General features: G+C 38.5%; 1 protein-coding gene and 1 pseudogene across 5 annotated transcripts in view; one reads left to right on the forward strand and one right to left on the reverse strand.

Annotated features, from left to right (window-relative positions):
* NASP (nuclear autoantigenic sperm protein) overlaps nucleotides 1-23,528 on the reverse strand; it is a 74,651-nt gene that overhangs the window by 50,260 nt on the left and 863 nt on the right. The gene's annotated exons all lie outside the window — the stretch shown is intronic.
* LOC143674312 (anaphase-promoting complex subunit 13 pseudogene) lies at nucleotides 18,148-18,686 on the forward strand (annotated as a pseudogene).

Consider the following 23,528-nt stretch of genomic DNA (forward strand, 5'->3'; position numbering starts at 1 on the left):
GATAAGTCCTGAAACCTAGCCCAGTCTCTCCAGAACATTAGATAGTTCCATCTCCCTACCCCATATTAGTGACAGACCCTTCCAATATCAAAAATTTAGAATTGCCATAGCCTGAACTACCCCAGTGAGAGGTATGGGAAGATCAAAGGTGATGGTGGGACTATAGAAGATAGGACTTAACAAATGAATATGAATGCTGAATCATTAAATTAATCTCTTTTAGTCTCCAGTATTCTAGAGCAGCTAGAAGTAAAAACCTAAAATTCTGAAAATATAACCCATCAAAGTCTGAAATACGTTCTACAACTAATTGTGGTGCTGTGCTTTGAAATCTATAGTTTTGTATATATGTTATTTTTCACAAAAAAAGAAGGGAAAAAGTCAGCAGTGATGATAAAAAAAATATTTAAGCTCTCTAGCCTCCTATATTCTGGAGCAACTAGAAGGAAAAATCTGAGAGGATCGTATTGTGGCCCATGACAAACTCTGGGATCTATCCTCTAACCACTTATTGAAGAGTGCTTTGAAAACTATTGCTTTTTTCTTTGCTTTGTATATGTTATACTATACAATTTCAAAAGTTAAAAAAAAATAACAATGTAAGTATGCCACGAGGAGGAATGACCTCCAGGATATATTAAGTGCTCAAGAATGTGTCAAGAATGCCAGCATTAGATGTTCCAAATGATCATAGTGATGAATATATAACTATGTGATGACATCGTGAGTTACCGACCATATACCAAGAATGGAATGATCATATGATAAGAATGTTCGTTTCTATGTTATGTTTAAAAATTTTTTAATTAAAAAAAATAAAACATAATATATTACTTGTTTGTATAAGCATAAGGCATCATTAAAGATGACTCTAATGAGGAAAACTGTGGCTAGGGAGAGTAAGAGTTGGAAGGATATTTCACTGTGCTCTCCTTTCTGATCTGAGTCATGAATGTACTGCCTGTTTAAAAATTAAAATATTAAAAATAAAAAAAAAAGAATTGGGAATATCTGTCAATACAGGCCTACATTCCCACACAGGTTGAAGCTGAACAGCAATCATTCCCTTCAAGGTAGGGGAATTCACTCTCCAGGTCACTAAAATTCCCACACCACTTTTCCTGTCTGGCTTTACATTTCTTCTATGCTTCATATTTCTAAGCTCTGCCTAAGAACAGTACTAGGGAGGTCAAACTGCTAACTATCCATGATGGTCTGAAAGGTGGAAAGGAAGAGAAGGGGAAGCCAGCATTTCTATTTCTGGGGTTGGAAACTGATTGCTATCCAACCAAAATATAGTGCAAAAACAGCATTCATTAGTGAAAACTGGGGGGCTAAGTGTTAAGAGTTAACAAAATCAACATGTTAATTAATTCTGAGGTGTTGTGCAATGACTAAATAAATAGTGCTCAATAGTCCATTCAGAATAACCACTTGACCTTGTCTGTTACTTTCAATTTAATCCTCTCTCAAAAAACCTGACACAGGTGTCAATATCCCCACATTTTACAGAGTGGGTAGCTTACACAGATTCTTTAGTAACCTATATGACCCTTGCTGTAACTGCACTATATTCAAATTGGCTGCTAACTTTCTGTATTTCCCACCAGGATTAAGCTCTAAGAAAAGCAACCATTTCTATCTTATCCTAGCTGTATCCAACACCAAGCACAAGGCTTGGTACCTAATCAATATAAGTGACTGGATGTTTAATCTCTAGAGTAGGATCAGGGTAAGTATCTTTGCCACTTAGCATGTGAATTCCCTCAGTTTTCTAAACTAAAATTAATAGTACCTATCTCATAGGTTGTTTTGAAAATTAAATGAGAAAGTTCATAAAGCACTTAATACAATGCACAGCATTTAAGGACTCAAATTCTACTAAGTGCTAGTAAGAGCAGAAAGAGAGGAAGAAATAAAGGTGGTATCAAAGGAAAGCAATTTCAAAGAGGGGTTGAATGGTATTGAATGCACCCAAAAGGTTATAAACTAGATAGAGGACTTCTGGGAAGATAGTGGAATAGATTAGGTTCAGCTAGATTCAGCCCTGCTCCGTGGACAAGGAACAGAAAAAATTATCAGGACTGCAGTTATGGGGTGTAAGTAAGTGATGAGAGAGGGTCTTTTACATTTCATCAGGAGGTTCTGGACAAGAATCTCATAGGGAGACTGGGACAGGAAGAAGGGGGTGGGTGAGTCAGTTAGCCCATGGTCCCACCAGGGGCAGGTGAGAGAGCCTACCCTCTCTCCACTCCACCGTGTCCCAGCAGCTAGCTTGGGAAAGTTTCCCACGTGGCTCTGCAGCCAACAGCACCCAAGGGGAGCCCAGAAGGACAGCTAGTCGCCGGCTGTGAAAAGTCACTCCACTGGGCACTGCTACCAGCTGTCCCACCAAGCATCATGAACACCAGCCCTGCTGGAGGCTGGGCACTATGACCAGCTGCCCCATTCCACATGCTGGGATGACCTGCTCTGGCACACACTGGGAACAGCCCCCGCCATGCGTACCATCTTACTCAGCAAATTACCGCAGTTGGAGAGAGTAAAGAAGTAGTTCAAAACCACCATCTGCTGGGAAGAAGCAGTAAGTGCAGTCTGGCAAACTCCCAATATACTTAGTTGCAGTCACCCCCTTCCGTGTGCATCACTCTGAGTTCATTCCCAATATATCTTGGGGTGTTCTCCTTCTGGCCTCAGGGTCTACTATTAATGAGGCGTTTCTTTGTATGTGTATGTGTGCATGCGTGCAGGCTGGGAGTTGAGCCCAGGTCTCCTGCATGGTATGTGGGTGTTTTGTCACTGAACTATGCCCCCACCCATGTGCACCCCCCCACATAGCTTTTAATAGAACCTCCAGTAGAACTGCATCCCCTCTATGAGATCTAGGCCTTGGTTTGGCAGGGAATTACTGACAAACCAAGTGGAAAATGAAATCTTCAACACAAATACAAACCTTATACAAGTAGAGGAAATCAACTTGAAAAATAACCTTATTAACATAATCAAATGCCTCGAATGTAACAAAATCACAAAGCACATGAAGATTCAGGCAGACATGGCCCAGCCAAATCAAATCACTGGAGGGGACACAGAATTTGGAACTACTAATCAAAGTTATTTGTAATGACATAAAGAATACCAAGAAGACACTGAAAGAGAATAAGAACTTGAAAGAATAAACAGAAAAATAGCTGATCTCACAGAGATGAAGGATACTATATAGAACAAATTAGAAATATACTAGAGACACACCACAGCAGAGCTGATGAAGAGGAAGGAAGAATAACTGCACTATAAGACAGGACAATTGAACACTGGCACACAAAAAGAACGAATGGCAAGAAAGATGGAAGAAAATGGAACTGGATTTCAGGGAAATGATGGACAATGTGAACCACACATTGTGAATCATCAGTCCCCAGAAGGAGAAGAGTAAAGGGCTAGGAAGGTTAGTTCAAGAGATAATGGAGGGAAACTTCCCAATCCATACAAAAGACATAAATACACAAATCAAAGAGGCCCAATAAACTCCAAATAGAAGAAATCCAAACAAGCCTCCTCCAAGACAAATACTCACCAAACTGTCAAATGTTGAAGAAAGGCAGAAAGTTTCTAAAGCAGCAAAAGAAAAGCAATTCATTACATTCCAAGGAAACCACATACAACTGACTTCGGGCTACTCAACAAGACAGTGGGGCATGACATATTTAAGATACTGAATGGGAAAAACTTCCAGCCAAGAATTCTTTGTCCATCCAAATTATCTTTCAGAAAAATCTTCTCAGACAACTGAAGGCTGAGAGAACTTATCAACAAGAGACCTGCCCTACAAGAAATACTAAAAAGAGTCCTGTCAGCTGAAAAAAAGGGGGGGGGGGGCACAGAACTGAAAAGTACCAGTAGAAGATAACTTAAAGGATATATAGATCTGACAAATAAAATCTAAGGGATAAGATGGCAGATTCAATAATTGCTTTTATAGTAGAAACTTTAAATGTTAACAGACTCAGCTCACCAATCAAAAGATACAGATAGGCAGAAAGGATTAAGAAATGATCCATCTGTATTCTTACAAGCAGTACGGACAATCAAAACTAGAGGCTGAGCCCCCAATCTTGGAATTTGTTCATTTGAAACTTAACCTCACAAAGGATAGGTCAAGCCTACTTAAAATTAGGCCTAAGAGTCACCCCCAGAGAACCTCTTTTCTTGCTCAGATGTGGCCTCTCTCTCTAAACCAATTCAGCAGGTGAAATCACTGCCCTCCTCCTATGTTGGACATGACTCACAAGGTTGTAAACCTCTGTGGCAACGTGGGACAGGACACCTAGAGTTGAGCCAGTACCTGTAGCATGATGGGACTGAGAAAGCCTTCTTGAGCAAAAGGGGGAAGACAGAAATGAGACAAAATAAAAGTTTCAGTGGCAGAGAGATTTCAGAGTCGAGGTTATCCTGGAAAGTATTTTTATGCATTATATAGATATCCCTTTTTAGTTTATGGTGTATTGGAGTGGGTATAGGGAAGTAACTGAAACTGTTGAGCTATGTTCCAGTAGCCTAGATTCTTGAAAACTGTTGTCTTCAAGATATAACGATATTACGTCATAATGATATAAAGTTTACAACATGACTGAGTGATTGTGAAAACCTTGTGTCTGATGCTCCTTATATCCAGGGTATGGACAGATGAGTAAAGAATATGGATAAAATAACAAATAAATAGCGGGGGGACAAAGGGTAAAATAAATTGGGCAAGAGGAAATATTAGTGGTCAGTGAGGGGGAGGCATAAGGTGTATGGGATATATGAGTTTTTTCCTTTTTCTTTCTTTTTCTGGAGTGACGCAAATGTTCTAAGAAATGATCATTACAGTAAATGCACAGCTATGTGGTGATATTGTTAGTCAATGATTGTACACCAGGTATAGAATGTATGTGTGTGAAGATTTCTCAATAAATATATATCTTTTAAAAATCAGTAATGTTTCTACACACAAGTAATGACCTAACTGAGGAGGCAATTAGGGAAAAAGTTCCACTCAAAATATCAACCAAAAGAGTCAAGTATCTAGGAATAAGCTTAACCAGGGATATATCAAGGACTTGTACAGAGAAAATTGCTAAAAGAAATAAAAAAGACCTAAATAGATGGAAAGGCATTCCATGCTCATGGGTAGGAGTGTTGAATGTTGTTAAGATGCCAATTCTACACAAACTGATCTACAAAGCCAAAGTAATACCAATCAAAACCCAACAACAAACTTTGAAGACTTGGAAAAGCTGGTTATCAAATTTATCTGGAAGGGAGAGAGACCTCAACTAGCTAAAGATAACCTTAAAAAGGAAAGTGAAGTGGAAGAACTAACACTTCCTGACTTTAAAGATTATAAAGCCACAGTGGTCAAAACAGCATGGTACTAGCACAAAAACAGAAGTATTGATAAATGGAATTGAATCTAGAATGTAGAGATAGACCACCAAATCTATGGTCAATTGATCTTCAACAAGGACTCCAAATCCACTGAACTGCGACAAAATAATCTTTTCAATACACAGGCATGGGAGAACTGGATATCAAATAGCCAAAATGAAAGAGGGCCCATACCTTATGCCCTATACAAAAATTAACTCAAAGTAGATCAAAGACCTAAATGTAAGAGCCAGTACCCATTAAACTCCCAGAAGAAAATGAGAGAAACATCTTTAAGACTACTAATAGGAGGTAGCTTCTTAAGCTTTACACCCAAAGCAAAGCAATACAAGAAAAACTAGATAAATAGGACTTCCTATAATCAAATGCTTCTGTGCCTCAAGGACTGTCAAAATGGTGAAGAGGCAGCACACTCAATGGGAGAAAAAACTGGAAACCACATCTCAGATAAAGGGTAGATTTCTTTTATACATAAAAAAGTACATAACAAAAGAACAAACAAGCCAATTATAAAATGGGCAAAAGGTATGAACAGACCCTTTTCCAAAGAGCAAATGCAAATGGCTAAAAAGCACCTGAAGAGATGCTCATCTTCATTAACTATAAGGGAAATGCAAATCAAGCCTACAATGAGATATCACCTCACATCTCTAAGAATGGCTGCTATTAAACAGAGAACTAAAAATCCTGGAGAGGATGTGTAGAAAGTGGAACACTTTTTCAGTGTTGGTGACAATGTATAATGGTACAGCCGCTGTGGAAAACAGTTTAGCAATTCCTCAGAAAACTAAATATAGAGTTGCCCTATGACACGGCAATCCCAATATTGAGTATATACCCAGAAGGGCTGAAAGCACACCAGTGTTGATAGTAGCACTATTCACAAGTGCCAAAAGACGGAAGCAGTCCAAGTACCCATCAACAGAGGAGTGGATAAATATATTATATACAATCAATGGAATATTATGCAGCAGTAAGACAAGACGAGGTCCGAAAGCATATGACAACATGGATGAAACCTGAGGTCAATAATGCTAAAGAGAAGTAAGTGAAACAGAAGTGAATAGATACTGTATGATTTCACTATTATGACTCTGGTAAAGGTAATCCCAGAGGTTTACACTATATAATATAGGTGACCTAGAGGTATCCAGAAGTTATAGACAGGGGAAAGGTTGCCCAATGAGGTTGAACTTAGATGTAAGGGAATGGATAGATGGGATGGTAGCAAATTAGTGGGGATATAAATTAACTTTGCCATATTCAAGGTGAATATGATTGAAAGAGGATGTAGAGTGCCATGTATCCTACCAATTAACTCTACAATTATAAAAAGTTCTTGCCAGAAGGGTTTAGATGGTAAACTAAAATAGTATACTACGGCTTATAATTAACAAAGACATCAACAGTACCACAGCAACAGGGGTACTTAATTGGGGAGACAAGAGATTAAGTGAAGTTTTGATTTGGTACTTAGACCAAAGAGGCTGTGTTTATCAGTTCTTCATCTCGATGGACCAATGAAAATTTCTAAATTGAGAGCGCTATTGATGGTACAACCAAGTGAGAACATTTTAAGACATGGTTTATTTTCTACATTATCCATGATCATCAATGGATGGAGGGAGCCAAAGGGTACAACGAGTGAGAATCTAAAAGGCAAATCATGATGCATATATCTGATGAAATATTGTGCAGTTACAAAAAGGTATGACGTCATGAGGCATACAACAAACTGAATGAACCCTGGGGACAATGTGTTGTACAAAATAAGCCAGAAACAAAGGAACAATAATGCCACATCTCTTTCAGAAAATACTTATAAGAAAATCGGAGCCTAGATTGTAAGTTCTTAGAGTAGTCACACTTAGTTTGAAGTTGTAAGCATTTTTCTAGACTGAGACTGTATAAGCTCATAGTTCCCTGAAACTAGCATTGGAGTACCTATTATACCTAATACTCATAGCTGGAGTTTTACAGCTCTGAAAGTCAGCACTGCTAGACACAACAGCAATTAATGTAACCAAAAAGGAGATTAGGCTTCAGTTAGAGATAAAAACAAAGGTGATTGGCTGGGACTAAGGTAAATCAGAATACAGGGTAAAGGATAGTGTATGTACTACCCTAGATTTTTACCTGCTGGGTGTTACCAAAGGAAGAGAGGTTTACTGTGTCTAGAATCTGCCCAGGTAGCTCATTTAAACAACCCAACCACATGGAACCCAGAATAGGAACAAAGCCTTCTAATTCTGTATAGCTTAATGTAACATTCAGATACAGGCTAGACTACGGTGGGCTGATAATTAAGAAGTATTGACAGAGTCTCTCAAGGGACTAGAGAAGAAACATGGAACTACTAAACTTTCCCACCTGGGAAACACTGGTACTCTCTCAAACATAAGAGACTCCCAAGAAAATAGGCCAAGCCCTTGATTTTGAGGTCTGCCCTTAAGAAATTTATTTCTATAATGGAGAAACTAAGACTACCTATAATGAGGTCTAAGAGTGGCTTCTATGAAATTTCTCTTGTTGCTTAGATGTAGCCTCTAAGCCCAACTCTGCAAGAAAAATTAGTAATCCATCCCTTACGTGGAACATGACACTCGGATGAAAATTTCCATGACAATGTGGGATATGACTCTCAGGGGCGACTCCCAGGCACCAGGGGATCAACACCTTCTTGGCCAACAGACAGAAAAGAAGTGTAACAAAATAACACATCAGTAGCTAAGAGAGTTCAAATAGTCAAGAGGTTATTCTTACGCAATCTTCAGCTAGATATTGCTAATTGCCTTGGTTTGCAAATCCCAACTAACACCATTCCTGTTAACACTTAAGAACATCTACGGCTCTGAAACTCTATAAAAGTTTCATGCACTAAGTCTACTTTCTTGAAACCTATAACCATCAGAGGTTCCTAGGCCAAACAAATCCTGAAACCCAAAAGGAACAGCCTCTCCAAGATTACCAACTGATTGCACCCCTATATCCTTTATTGTTGACATGAAAATGTCAGAACAGTCATTCCTCAAAGATCCCTATAGATTAGAAGAATCAAAGGAGGAGTTAAAATAGAGAAAATAGGATTTAGAGAATGAGTCTGACTGCTAAATCATCATACTGGTATTTTCTTTAGCCTCCCATGTTTTGGAGCAACTAGAAGGAAAAATCTGAAATAGTGGAATGCTAACCTGTAACAACCTCTGAAATCTGTCTTGTAACTACTTACAAGACTACTTACTATGTACCTTGGAAATTATTGCTTTTTCTTACTTTTTTTCTGTATATGTCATATTTCACAATAAAAAATGTTTTTTTTTAAATAACTAGTTAGAAAACTAAGAATGATAATGATTTATCATTTAGAAAATCACTGATTACCTTCAAAAAGGTTTAAATAGGATGAGGGACAGAAGCCAGATTGAGGAAGAATGAAGTGTGTACTCTCAGTATATACCTGTTCTATTAAGTTGTGATTTGATTACCAGGAACTGGGGTCTTATTCATCTCTAGATCCCTAAATCCGTATTAAATATATTTGTTAAATGAATATACGCAGGAGAAAATATAGGAAACTAGGAATAGACTTGTCTGAACAATTTGGCTGTGAAAGAAAGAAGCAAAAACAGTAGCTAAACAGAAAAAAGTAATAGAGAAAATGTTTCTTAAAATACATCTGAGATGGCAGCTTAGGAGGAGAGCCAAGATGGCAGCTTAGTGAGGTGTGGGATTTATTTCATCCTCCAGAGCAGCTAATAAATAGCCAGGAACAGTGCAGAACAACTGCTGGGGCCACAACAGTGACGGGACACACAGAATACACAAGTCTGGACCACCTGGACTGGCTACGAGCCCACCCAGAACCATGAGTTCCACAAGCCGCAGAGGCTGCTTCCCAGAGGGAAAAGAAAAGGTAGTTTACCAGCAGCAGGGGCTAAGCGCAACCAAACTCCAATTATGGAATTAACAAATTCTGACTACTAAAAATAGGCCCCCAGCTCAGCTGAACCTCAATTAAAATCTGAGGTCGCTGGATTCTGCCCTGTCGCAGAGGGGGAAGGGCTGACGGGAAAGGGGGAATAAAAAAGGTTTTTCGGATTTGAAAGGGTCTGGGCACATAGGACCTAGAGCTACACAGAGCAATGTACCAACTTAAGCTCTTGACTGGCAAACCCGAGGAGTGGGGGTCATGCTCTGAAAAGGATTTTTCTTTGGTTTTGTTGGCTATGTTTCTACAGCTCTTTGGATACAGCTGCATGGCTTCTCCAGCTCCACTGCCCTAGGCATAAGCAGAACTAAGCTTCTCTGAGTGTTTGTCTGGAGCCTGTGCCTTCCCCAGGAGAGGGGTGGGGCCCATCTCAGGTGGAATCCCTCCTCAAAGAGTTCAGACACCAGGGTCTGGAAAAGGGAAGCAATTAAAACCAGCCTACAACCTCTCCTCTGTCTCAACCACACCCCCAGCAGGGAGAGTTTGCTGAAGTTGAAGGTACCGCATCACCTTATGCTGGTGGAACCTGCAGGCAGAAAAACGCCACATATTGGACACGCTGTGAAAAACACAGAGTCTAGAGGCTTCATAGAAAAGCCTTTCAATCTGCTGAGTCTCACCCTCAGGGAAAACTGACACAGGTGACTCTTTCCACCTGAAAGGAGGCAGTCTGGTCTGGGAAAACCCAGCTGGGGTCTATAATATCTAAGCAGATCCTCCTAAGGGGGGTGGGGGAGAAGGCACCACAGAGGCAGGGAAAGAAACAAGAAAACAAGAACAGAGAAATTCTGATCTGTTAAGCAAAACCTAAGCTAGAAGTCCAGAATAAGCTGAACTGAATGTCAGTTCATGAATACAGACAACAAAGTCATCCAACAAGAAAATCCAAGGTGAAAAAAAAAGTGAAATCAATCTCCAGAATAAACTAATTAAGATAATTAAATGCCTAGACACCAGCAAAAAATAACAAATCATACCAGGAAAATTGAAGATATGGCCCAGTCAAAGGAACAAAACAGTAATTCAAATGAGATAAAGGAGTTGAAAGAATTAATTCAGAATGTTCGAACTGACACGGAAAACCTCATCAAAAATCAAATCCGTGAATTGAGGGGGATATAAAGAAGGCAAGGAATGAAGAAATACAAAATCTGAAAAAAAAATCACAGAACTTATGGGAAAAAAAGGCACAGTAGAAGAAAAACAATGAAAAATACAATGGAAACCTACAATGTCAGATTTCAAGAGGCAGAAGATAGGATTAGTGAACTGGAGGACAGGACATCTAAAATTCGACAAGCAAAAGAAAATATACGGAAAAGAATGGAAAAATATGAGCAGGGACTCAGGGAATTGAATGACAACATGAAGCGCACAAACATACGTGTTGTGGGTGTCCCAAAAGGTGAAGAGAAGAGAAGAGGAGGAGAAAGACTAATGGAGGAAATCATCACTGAAAATTTCACATCTCTCATGAAAGACTTAAAATTACAGATCCAAGAAGTGCAGCGTACCCCATCAGAATAGATCCAAATAGGCGTACTCCAAGACACTTACTAATCAGAATGCCAGATGTCAAAGAGAAAGAATCTTGAAAGCAGCAAGAGGAAAGCAATCCATCACATACAAGGCAAGCCCAATAAGACTATGCGTCGATTTCTCAGCAAAAACCATGGAGTGAAAAGACAGTGAGATGATATATTTAAATTACTAAAAGAGAAAAACTGCCAACCAAGAATTCTATATCCAGCAAAATTGTCCTTCAAAAATGAGGGTGATTCATTTCCTGATGCCTGCCCATGCAAAAAAAAAAAAAAAAAAGAGGGTGAAATTAAAACATTCTCAGATGAAAAATCACTGAGAGAATTTGTGACCAAGACACCGGCTCTGCAAGAAATACTAAAGGGAGCACTAGAGACACAGAGGAAAAGACAGCAGACAGGTGTGGAGAAGAGTGTAGAAATGAAGACTATCAGTAAAGGTAAAAGGAAGAAAAATTAGATGTGACATATAAAATCCAAAAGGCAAAATGGTAGAAGAAAGTATTGCCTGTACAGTAATAACACTAAATGTTAATGGATTAACCCCAATCAAAAGAGACAGATTGGTAGAATAGATTAAAAAACAGGACCCGTCTATATGCTGTCTACAGGAAACACATCTTAGACCCAAGGATAAACACAGGTTGAAACGGAAAGGCTGGGAAAAGATATTTCAAGCAAATAACAATCAGAAAAGAGCAGGAGTAGCTATACTAATATCCAACAAATTAGACTTCAAATGTAGAACAGTTAAAAGAGACAAAGACGGAAACTATGTATTAATAAAATGAACAAGACATAGCAATCATAAATATTTACGCACCAAGCCAGAATGCTCCAAAATACATAAGGCAAACACTGAAAAGAGAAACAGACACATCTACTGTAATAGTTGGAGACTTCAACTCCCCACTCTCATCAATGGACAGAACATCTAGACAGAGGATCAATAAAGAAACAGAGAATTTGAATAATAAAATAAACAAGCTAGACTTAACAGACATTTATAGAACATTACACCCCACAGCAGCAGGATACACCTTTTTCTCAAGTGCACATGGATCATTGTCCAGGAGGGACCATATGCTGGGTCACAAAGCAAGTCTCAATAACTTTTAAAAGATTGAAATCATACAAAACACTTTCTCAGATCATAAAGGAATGAAGTTGGAAATCAATAATAGGAAGAATGCCAGAAAATTCACAAATATATGGAGGCTCAACAATACACTCATAAACAACCAGTGGGTCAAGGAAGAAATTTCAAGAGAAATCAGTAAATATCTCGAGGCAAATGAAAATGAAAACACAACATATCAAAATTTGGGGGATGCAGCAAAGGCAGTGCTAAGAGGGAAACTTATTGCTCTACATGCCTATATCAAAAAAGAAGAAAGAGCAAAAATCGGGAAATTAACTGTCCACTTGGAGAACTAGAGAAAGAACAAAAAACTAACCCCAAAGCAAGCAAAAGGAAAGAAATAATGAAGATTAGAGCAGAAATAAATGAAATTGAGAACATGAAAACAATTGAGAAAAATCAACAAAACCACAACTTGGTTCTATGAGAAAATCAGTAAGATTGATGGACCCTTAGCGAGGTTGATAAAAAGAAGAGTGAGGATGCAAATAAAATCAGAAATGTAAGAGGAGACATAACCACTGACCCCACAGAAATAAAGGAAGTAATGAGAAGATACTATGAACAACTTTATAGGAACAAACGACAATATAGATGAAATGGACAACTTCCTAGAAAGGCATGAACAACCAACATTGACTAGAGTTTCTTGAAGAAACAGACGACCTCAAAAAAACAATCACAAGTAAAGAAACTGAATCAGTCATTAAGAAGCTCCCTAAAAAGAAAAGTCCAGGACCAGACGGCTTCACATGTGAATTCTATTAACAATTCAAGAAAAAATTAGTACCAATCCTGCTCAAACTCTTCAAAAAAATTCAAGAGGAGGGACAGCTACCTAACTCATTCTACAAAGCCAACATCACCCTCATATCAAAGCCAGACAAAGATATTACAAGAAAACTACAGACCAATCTCTCCTATGAATATAGATGCAAAAATCCTCAACAAACTTCTTAGAAATCAAATCCTACAGCATATTAAAAGAATTATACACCATCACCAAGTAGGATTCATCTCAGGTATGCAAGGATGGTTCAACATAAGAAAATCATTTAAAATAATACACCATATAAACAAATCAAAGCAGAAACACTACATGATAATCTTGATTGATGGAGAAAAGGCGTTTGACAAAATTCAACATCCTTTCTTGTTGAAAACACTTCAAAGGATAGGAATAGAAGGGAACTTCCTCAACATGATATAGGGAATATATGAAAAAGCTACAGCTAATATCATTCTCAATGGGGAAAACTGAAAACTTCCCCCCTAAGATCAGAAACAAGACAAAGATGTCCACTATCACCATTGTTATTCAACATTGTGTTGGAAGTTCTAGTCAGAGCAATTAGACAAGAAAAAGAAATACAAGGCATCAGAATTGGAAAGGAAGAAGTAAAAGTCTCTCTGTTTGCAGTTGATATGATACTATATGTCGAAAATCCCGAAAAATCCACAGCAAAACTACCAGAGCTAATAAATGAGTACAACAAAGTGGCAGTTTACAAGATCAACACTCAAAAATCTGTAGTGTTTCTATATACTAGTAATGAACAATCTGAGGGGGAAATCATGAAAAAAATTCCACTTACAATTGCAACCAAAACAATAAACTATTTAGGAATAAATTTAACTAAAGAGACAAAAGACCTACACAAAGAAAACCATAAGAAATTGTTCAAAGAAATCACAGAAGACCTAAATAAATGGAAGGGCATACTGCATTCATGGATTGGAAGACTAAGTATGGTTAAGTTGTCAATTCTACCTAAAACGATTTTTTTACAGATTCAATGCAATGCCAATTAAAATCCCAATAACTTTGTAGAAATAGAAAAAACAATAATCAAATTTATCTAGAAGGGCAGGGTGCCCCGAATAGCTGGAAGTATCCTAAGAAAGAAAAATGAAGTCAGAGGTCTCACATTACCTGACTTTAAGGCATATTACAAAGCTATAGTGGTCAAAACAGCATGATACTGGCATAAAGATAGATATACTGACCAATGGACTCAAACAGAATGTTCACATACACATGCAAAAGAATGAAAGATGACCCATATCTCACACCCTGTACAAAACTTAACTCAAAATGGATCTAATACCATAAAACTTTTAGAAGAAAATATAGGGAAATATCTTGTAAATTTTATAATAGGAGGCAGTTTCCTAAACCTTACAACCAAAGCACAAGCATTGAAAAAATAGAGAAATGGGAATGCCTCAAAATTAAACACTTTTGTGAATCAAAGAACTTCGTCAAGAAAGTAAAAAGACAGCCTACACAATGGGAGACGATGTTTGGAAACGCTGTTATCAGATAAGGGTCTAGTATCCAGAATATATAAAGAGATTGTGCAGCTCAACAACAAAAATACAGACAACCCAATTACAAAATGGGCAAAGGACATGAACAGATACTTCTCAGAAGAGGAAATACAAACGGTCAAAAGGCACATGAAAAGATGCTCAACTTCCCTGGCTATTAGGGAAATGCAAATCAAAACCACAATGAGAGATCATCTCACACCCACCAGAATGACCATTATCAATAAAACAGAAAACGACAAGTGCTGGAGAGGATGTGGAGAAAGAGGCACATTTATCCTCTGTTGGTGGGAATGTCAAATGGTAAAACCGCTGTGGAAGACAGTTTGGCGGGTCCTCAAGAAGCTAAGTATAGAACTGCCTTAGGATCCAGCAATACCATTGCCAGGTATCTACTCAGAGGACATGAGGGCAAGGACACAAATGGATATTTGCACAAAAATGTTAACAGCAGCATTATTTACAATTGCCAAGAGACAGAAACAGCCCAAATGTCCATCAAAAGATAAGTGGCTAAACAAACTGTGGTATGTACATACAATGGAGTATTATGCAGCCGTAAGTCAGAATTAAGTTATGAAGTATATAAAAACATGGATGGACCTTAAGGACATTATGCTGAGTGTGATTAGCCAGAAACAAAAGGACAAATACTGAATGGTTTTACTGATATGAACTGATATTAGCGTATGAACTTGGAGAATTTCAGGTGGTAACAGAGACCATCGGGAGATAGAAATAGGGTAGATACTGGGTAATTGGAGCTGAAGTGATACAAATTGTGCAACAGGATTGATTGCAAAAATTCAGAAATGGATAGCACAATACTACCTAACTGTAATACAATAATGTTAGAACACTGAATGAAGCAGAAGTGAAAATGATAGAGGGAGGAGGTTGGGGGCACAAAGGAAATCAGAAGAAAAGAAAGACAATAAAGACTGAGATGGTATAATCTAGGAATGCCTAGAGTATATAATGATAGTGACTAAATGTACAAATTCAAAAATGTTTTGCATGAGGAAGAACAAAGAAATGTCAATGCACGTGTTGAAAACAGATGATAATTCATATTTTAAAACTTTACCTTATGTGTGACTGAAGCAAAAAATGTTTATTTGGTACAAAATTTATATTTTGACCAGTGCATTTCCTAATATAACTTAAGTGAACAGCTTAATTGAACACTGTAAATACATGGAACCTTGAGTAGGGCCTGAGATTTTGTAGGTTTGTTCAGAGTGATGCCTCAATAAATCCCAGAAGGATTTGAACAGTGAATAAAAAAAGTATTTGGAAAGTCCCCTTGGGAGGATGGCAAGGCAAGAAAGGGGGAAAGTTCAACTTCCCCCAAGTGGAGAATTCTTGATATTCTCACAAGCAGTGGGGACAACCAAAGCAATAAAAGCTGAGCCCCCAATCTTGGGGTTTGTTCATATGAACTTCACTCCTCAAAGGATGGGCTAAGCCTACTTAAAATTAGGCCTAAGAGTAACCCAAAGAGAACCTCTTTTGTTGCTCAGATGTGGCCTCCCTCAGCCAACATAACAAGCAAACTCACTGCCCTCCCCCTCTCTATATGGAACATGACTTCCAGGGGTATGGACCTTCCTGGCAACATGGGATAGAAATCCTAGAATAAGCTGGGACTCAGCACGAAGGAACTGAGAAAACCTTCTCGACCAAAAGGGGGAAGAGAGAAATGAGAGAAAATAAAGTGTCAATGGCTGAGAGATTCCAAACAGACTCAAGAGATTATTCTTACATATTAAATAGATATCACCTGTTTGGTTAAGGTGTAATGGAGATGCTGGAGGGAACTGCCTGAAACTGTAGAGCTGTGTTCCCGTAGCCATGTTTCTTAAAGATGATTGTATAATGATATAGCTTTTGCAATGTGATTCTGATTGTGAAAACCTTGTGTCTGATGCTCCTTTTATCTACCTTATTGACAGCTGAGTAAAACATATGGATTAAAAATCAATAAATAATAGAGGGAACAAATGTTAAAATAAATTTAGTAGATTGAAATGCTAGTGATCAATGAAAGGGAGGGGTGAGGGGTATGGTGTGCATGAATTATTTTCTGTTTTCTTTTTATTTCTTCTTCTGAATTAATGCAAATGTTCTAAGAAATTATCGTGATGATGAATACATGACTATGGGATTAAAAAGAATGGTCACACTGTATGTTGATTAGTTTTATTAATAAAAAAATTTTTAAATAAAAAAAGAAAGAAAAAGAAAAAATACATCTGAGAATGTTTGAATGCAGAGGAGACAATATCAACAGAGGGGAAGTGGGGGAGGAGGGACAGAGACTAAACAGGTAGCCACTACTGGACAAGTAGAAATTAACAAATACACATCTTTTAACAGTTTTATTTCCATACACTTTTTTCTGTAATATATACCCTTACTCTGTGAAGAAAATTATTCTACCATTCCACAAATGGTCTCAACTCTCTACCCACCTATTCAATGTCTGCTACTGCCAAGCAGCTGAATGAACACTTGCAGTAGAAAAGCACCCAAAAGCACTGACTAATTACTTTAAATTCAAATCTAAAACAAGGACTCAACACTTGCAATCCTACCATATTTAACTACAGTATTTGTTTTCTACCCCTCCCAAATGATTATTTTCCTCCTTTTCTGCTTTTCTCAAATATCCTACACCATACTCTTCTCCCCCTATAGCTTCCAGCCAGATGACCTTACTCATACTTCACTGAGCAAACAGGAACAATAACATAGAAAGTCCCCTTTCCTCCCAATACCAAAACTACTTTGCCTCTGGACCTATTCTCTGGCATCCCTATTTCTATGAATGAAATTTCCTTGCTAGGAAATACATACATACAGCTGGCCCCTTCTTGTCATTCAGATCTGAATGAGGTCATTCCTGACCACCCAATCCAAAATAGCCATCTAGTTACTCTCAAATACTAAAAATTAAAATAATCATCTACTTGGCACTATGACTGAGATTTTCTCATTTATATATTTATTGTCTATCCCAGTTAGTAGAAGCTCCATTTGAAAGCAGAGACCAGTTCTACTTCCATACATAGTTTTTTCTGACACCTAAAATAAATGCTCAATAAATACAGGGCATAACTACATACCAGGGTATGACTCCATTCATAAAGTTCAAAACAGGCAAAACTAATAATCAGTAATATTAGAGTTTAGAAGTGACCCTTAGAGGGTAGTGTAGTGTTCTGTTTCTTGTTTCCCTTTGTTAAAAGTTCACTCAACAGCACACTTATAATTGATTTGTTTTTGTGTAATATTTTGTACTTCAATAAAAGTTATGGAAAATGGCAGGTAAGTTAAACAACAAAAAAGTATGTCCAACTATCTGCTCTGTACTTTTTTACCTTTAAGAATTTTATCTTAGAACTCAAATATGAGACACAGAGGAACTAGAAAGAGTACAGCAAACTAAACCAAAGCAATGAGAAAGACTAAAGACTAAAATAGAAATAAATGAAAGAGAACATTTTCAAAAATAGAGAAAATTTATAAAACCAAAAGTTGGTTCTTTGAAAAGAGCAGTAAAATCAACAAACCATTAGCTAGACTGACAAGGAAAAATGAGGACACAATAATTAAAATCAGAAATGAAATGGGGGACATTACTGACCACACACCACACGCCACACACACACACACAGAATATAAAGGATATAAGATACTATGAACAGGTGGCGTGGCGGAAACGGGTGCCGCGGCGAACCTGGTACCGATCTGACAAGATCAGAACTACAGGAGAATGGACAGTGAGGTACAGAGAGATGGAAGGATCTTGGATTTGATTGATGATGCTTGGCGAGAAGACAAGCTGCCCTATGAGGACGTTGCAATACCACTGAATGAGCTTCCTGAACCTCAACAGGACAATGGTGGCACCACAGAATCTGTTAAAGAACAAGAAATGAAGTGGACAGACTTGGCCTTACAGTACCTCCATGAGAACGTTCCGCCCATTGGAAATTGACACCTGGCTCCTTTTTCACCAACAGTTTTTTATGTTTGTTTTAGTACATTGATACATGTAATTTTCTTTCTGTTTCCTAACTCAGATCTTCTAGTGATAAATTACCACTCAGAAATGTATATCTACTTTGTATGTGGCAGCAAACAATGTGAAAATGTTCACTGGATGCGAAACTGAGGTTCCTCAGAAATGTTGAATATTTGACTGTTTGGATTTGACCGTGACTGGTTAAACATTTGCCTTTAACTCTGATTTTGTCTCAGGATCTGGCACTTTCCACTACTTCTCTGTGTCACATGATGCCTGTGATGGGAAAGGCAACGACAGAGGAAGTTGGCAGTGCGGATCATTGCCTCATGTGTTCCCACCTGGAGAGTTCTGAGTGGACATGCAATTAGCCTGTGAATATTATAGAGATATAGTTATCCTACTCACTGATTATTGGGATCCCTACGATTCCCCATGGTAGTTTTAAGCTTTGGATGAGTTTACATATTAAAAAATCTGACAGTTACCTCTGCTCTCCCTATAACTTCCTTTGGTGTTGCTGGAAAGGATCTTGTGTTAAATGGACAACTAGTCTTGTCTAGTGTTCTAGTTTACAAGCTGCCGGAATGCAATATGCCAGAAATGGAATGGCTTTTAAAAGGGGGAATTTATTAAGTTGCACATTTATAGTTATAAGGCCGTGAAAATGTCCAAATTAAAGCAAGGATATAGAAATGGCCAATCTAAAGCATCCAGGGAAAAATACCTTGGTTCAAGAAGAATAATGACATTCAGGGATTTTCTCTCAACTGGAAAGGCACATTGCTAGCTTTCTCTTCTGCCTTCTTGTTTCATGAGGCTTCCCCAGGGGCATTTTCTTTCTTCATCTCCAAAGCTCTCTGGCTGTATTTGGCTAGAAAACTTTTTCCAAAATGGTTGCCTCTTAAAGTAAGCAAACCCCACCTTGAATGGGTATCAAAAGTTAGCCACCCACAATTGGGTGGGTCACATCTCCATGGATAATCAAAAAACTCCCCCTAGCAAATATCGAATCAGGATTAAAAGGACGTGGCTTTTCTGGGGTACACCACAGATTCAAACTGGCACATCTAGTAAAAGCATTTATTTCTTTATAGAGCCCTTTCAAATATAACCAAAGCACCATGGAAACAGTACTTAATTATATATTTGTATAAGAAGTTGTACTTTGTAGAACATAACATGTATATTATTTCCTGGAATTATTAGTCTATATTAAGTGGTGTCTTATTCCCTAACCGGGCTGTAAACTCTTTGTAGGAGGAGGCCTAGATTTATACTTCTGTATGGCTCACTGCTAAACAGAACATTGAGTAATTGAAATCTCATTCCTCATCTAAAAAAAAAAAACAAAAACAAAAAGATACTATGAACACAAATTAGACACTCTAGATGAAATGGACAAGATCCTAGAAACACTCAACAACCTGCACTGACTAAAAGAAACAGAAAAATCTCAATAGGCCAATTACAAGTTAAGATCTTAAATCAGTAATCAAAAACTCACAACAAAGAAAAGCCCAGGACCAGAAGGCTTCTTCCAATTAAACTGTCACTGCAGATTTAAATGACAAAAACAAAAACTTGAGGAAAATTCCTCATTATCTCAGATTTTAAAGTGGTAAGTAAATACTTTTAGATATGCGTATAAGGATTATCAAGGTCACTGGACATGGTTAATAAACTATCTTAGAGTCTAGGTCATACTTATTGTACTCAAAAACAATTCCAGCATTTATTCCATGGTTTTCTGCCTCCTATCTCAAAAAAGTACCTTAGCCCAAAAGAACTAAAAATAGGGATTTGAACAGATAATTGTATACCAATGTTCAGAGTAGCAAATTCACAACAGGCAAAAGGTGGAAGCAACCCAAATATCCATCAAGAGATGAGTGAGTTCTAAGAAATGATCATGATGATGAATAATATACAACTATGTGATGATATTGTGAGTTATCGATTATACATCAAGAATGGAAGGACCATATGGTAAGAATGTTTGTGTTTATATGCTGTTATGTTTAATAAATTTTAAAAAGATGAATGAATTTTAAAAATGTGGTATACATTTACAATAAATATTATTCAGTCATAAAAAGGAATGTACCTTGAAGACATCATGCTGAGAGAAATAAGCCAGACACAAAAGGACAAACACAGTATGACTACACTTACTCCAAATAACTAGAATAAGCAAATTTAGAGACAGAAAGACCAGAGGTTATGAGGGGCAGAAAGGAGGAAGAAATGGAGAGTAACTGTTTAATAGGTACAGAATTTCTGTTTGGGGTGATTAAAACATTTTGGTAATGGAAGGTGGCGATGCTGGCACAACATTGTAAATGCAACTAAAGCCACTAAATTGTACATGTAAAAATGCGTAAATGGGGTAATATACATATACCACAAAAAACGAAAAAAAAAAAAAAAACCCTGAAATTATCAAATATAAGAATTCACTGAATATAATCTTCTAAACATAGTGTATTTTTTCAAGGTCCACCCTTTTCCCACTTACACAATTGAGCTAATGTAAGTGACCTAACTCTCTAATTACAAGGACACTAATTCATCACAATTCCATGAAGCTAACTCATAAGTAGTCATCATACTTTATTTTTAAAACCACTTATAGAAATTGATCTAAACCTTTTTCACATTTTCCTTTCTAAAACAAAGATTTCCTTCTAATTGAGCTTTTTCATTCCTCCCCATCACGGCAGCACAAGCTGCTCCACATTCTTTTTCATTGTTAATATAAGGAAGATTAAGAGCTAGTTAGAAAACTAAAAATGATAAAGACTAATTCAGGATTTAAACAACCACAGATTACCTTTAGCAACGTCGGTTAAATGCCATGAGGAGAAAGAATCAGATCTAGATATCTTACAGATGGCAAAGTATAGTCCAACATGTCTACTTAAGTGATCAGAGTGGTATCACAAATGAGTGAGAGGGTGCAGTGGTAGTTTCGCAGAATTCTCGCCCACAATGAGGGAGACCCAGGCCCCCATATCTCTATCTCTCTCTCTCTCTCTCACAGGCACGCACACGCATGCACAGCAACTGAGAGCCCCGCCCCATCAAGATAGCAGAGTGAAATACTTCAGTGTTCCTTCCCCCCACAGCAGCTCTTAACCAGTAAAAACTGGCAAACATCTTCCTCAAAACTCCAGAAAAAAATTTTAAGGCGTGCAGAAACAGGGCCTGCATCAAATCAATTTTAAAAGGCTATTTAAAAGAGGTAGGATCTCCTGATACCTTGACTAGGCCTTCCCCCAACCCTCATCAGCTCAGAGACCAGTCAGTCCACACTCAGAATACAGATTCCAGGTCCCTGTTCCAGAAGGAGTAACACTAGTGCACATGTTAGGAGCTTTATACTTCTAGCCCAATCTGTCTAGCAGTGGCCCAAGGAACTCACCATCCCAGAACTTGCCCTGACACAGCAGCTCATGAACTCTCCTGCAGAATGCTGTGGAACAGCAGTCATGTCATGCTATCTGGGCAAAGAGAATGTGGCTATAGGACATACAGTGCAGTACCCAAGACACCTTGAGGAACTCTTTCCTAGGAAGAGAGGACATTTTTATCAGTTTAAATGGGGGAATTCCTAGGACCACATGTACATGTGGAAGACATGACAATGCACAGAAAGGATCAAGGACGCCCCTAAGGTTTAGACCTGGAGCTCTTCTCAAAACTCATTTTAATGGATAAACCCTGAAGAGGACTCCCACAATGGAATTTAATGCTAGGAAGCTGGAGATTAGGTCAATAACTTTGGTTAGACAGATAACCACCTGAAAATTTGCAAGAGCTATTTGTTCCATGATTTTATCTTTAAAAATATATATATATATTTTTTTCTTAAGATTGGGGGGCACAGATCCGTAACTGGAATAAGTGCTAGAATTCTTGAAGAAGTACCTGCAAAGCCTCACGTAAGAAGTTTTTTTTAATAGATATGATTCCCAAGCCCAATCTATTCCAATTGTCTTGAATCAATGGGGAAAGTCAGGAAACAGTTTGAAATTTAATTTGTATCTGTGATTTGAGAACCATCGTTCTGCAAAAACCCCATAAAGAAACCACTCAAAAGGAGATTGGTAGGTTGCACAGAGATAAACAAATGCTGGTGGCTATAAATATACTAAGTATGTGATGTAAATAACAAAGATTCAATCATAAAAATCTTATAGCAGCCTTCTTCCTGTAAGGGAAGCAATTACAGAAAGCAAGTGCAGAAAGTTAGAACCAGACCTCTAAGAAATAAAGGAAATATTGTTGTCAGACCTACTAAACAGAAAACAGCACTTAAGGTGTTTCCCTTCAATGTTCATAAAATACCTTATGCTAGAGTGCCACTTTTGCCGCATTCAAAGCAACCCCATCGTCTATCATTGCCTCTGGGTCTCATACGGTGCATACTACTTACTACCCATTCACCTAGTAACTAAACACTGGGAGAGCGCCACACAGCTTCGCATCCGGATCATGTTTCCCCGAAGCAGCCAAGTCTCCCACCAACACCTCTGAAGTCTAAAAAAAACACGATGCTCCCTACCACAAGTAGGGGTGGGGGCTCGCCGAGAGCGCCAGAGTACAAGATAAGCGTGGTGGGGAGTCAGCATCACCGCGCCCCACCGCGGCAAGTCCAACGCTCTAGTTCCAAGCCGCCGCGACCCCAGACAATGGAGTTTTCCCGCCTCCTCGGGGCCCCGCCCCCTATTCCACTAAGGGCGGAGAAGCAAACTTACGCACACAAGACCCCGCCCACCGAAGGGTCCGCCCACTCCCGACCCCAGCTTCTTTCCTCGTGCAGGGTTCTCTTTTGGCGCCAAATCTCTGTTGGTTATTTTCCCGGGTTGCCTGGAGACGCTAACCCGAGGCGCGCGCCAGGAGTGCGGAGACAGTAGGGGAATGAGGGCAGGACAGCGCACCGGAGCCCCGCCTACCCGCCGACAGCCCCCGGCCAGGGGAGGAAGGAGAGGGGCAGGCGATGGAGACAGCCGCCGATGCCCCCGGCAAGATGGCGGCTGCGAAAAGCGGGGCAGGGGGCGCCAG

This window comes from Tamandua tetradactyla, chromosome 2 (genome assembly GCF_023851605.1).
Source record: "Tamandua tetradactyla isolate mTamTet1 chromosome 2, mTamTet1.pri, whole genome shotgun sequence".
In the NCBI taxonomy this organism is placed as follows: domain Eukaryota; kingdom Metazoa; phylum Chordata; class Mammalia; order Pilosa; family Myrmecophagidae; genus Tamandua; species Tamandua tetradactyla.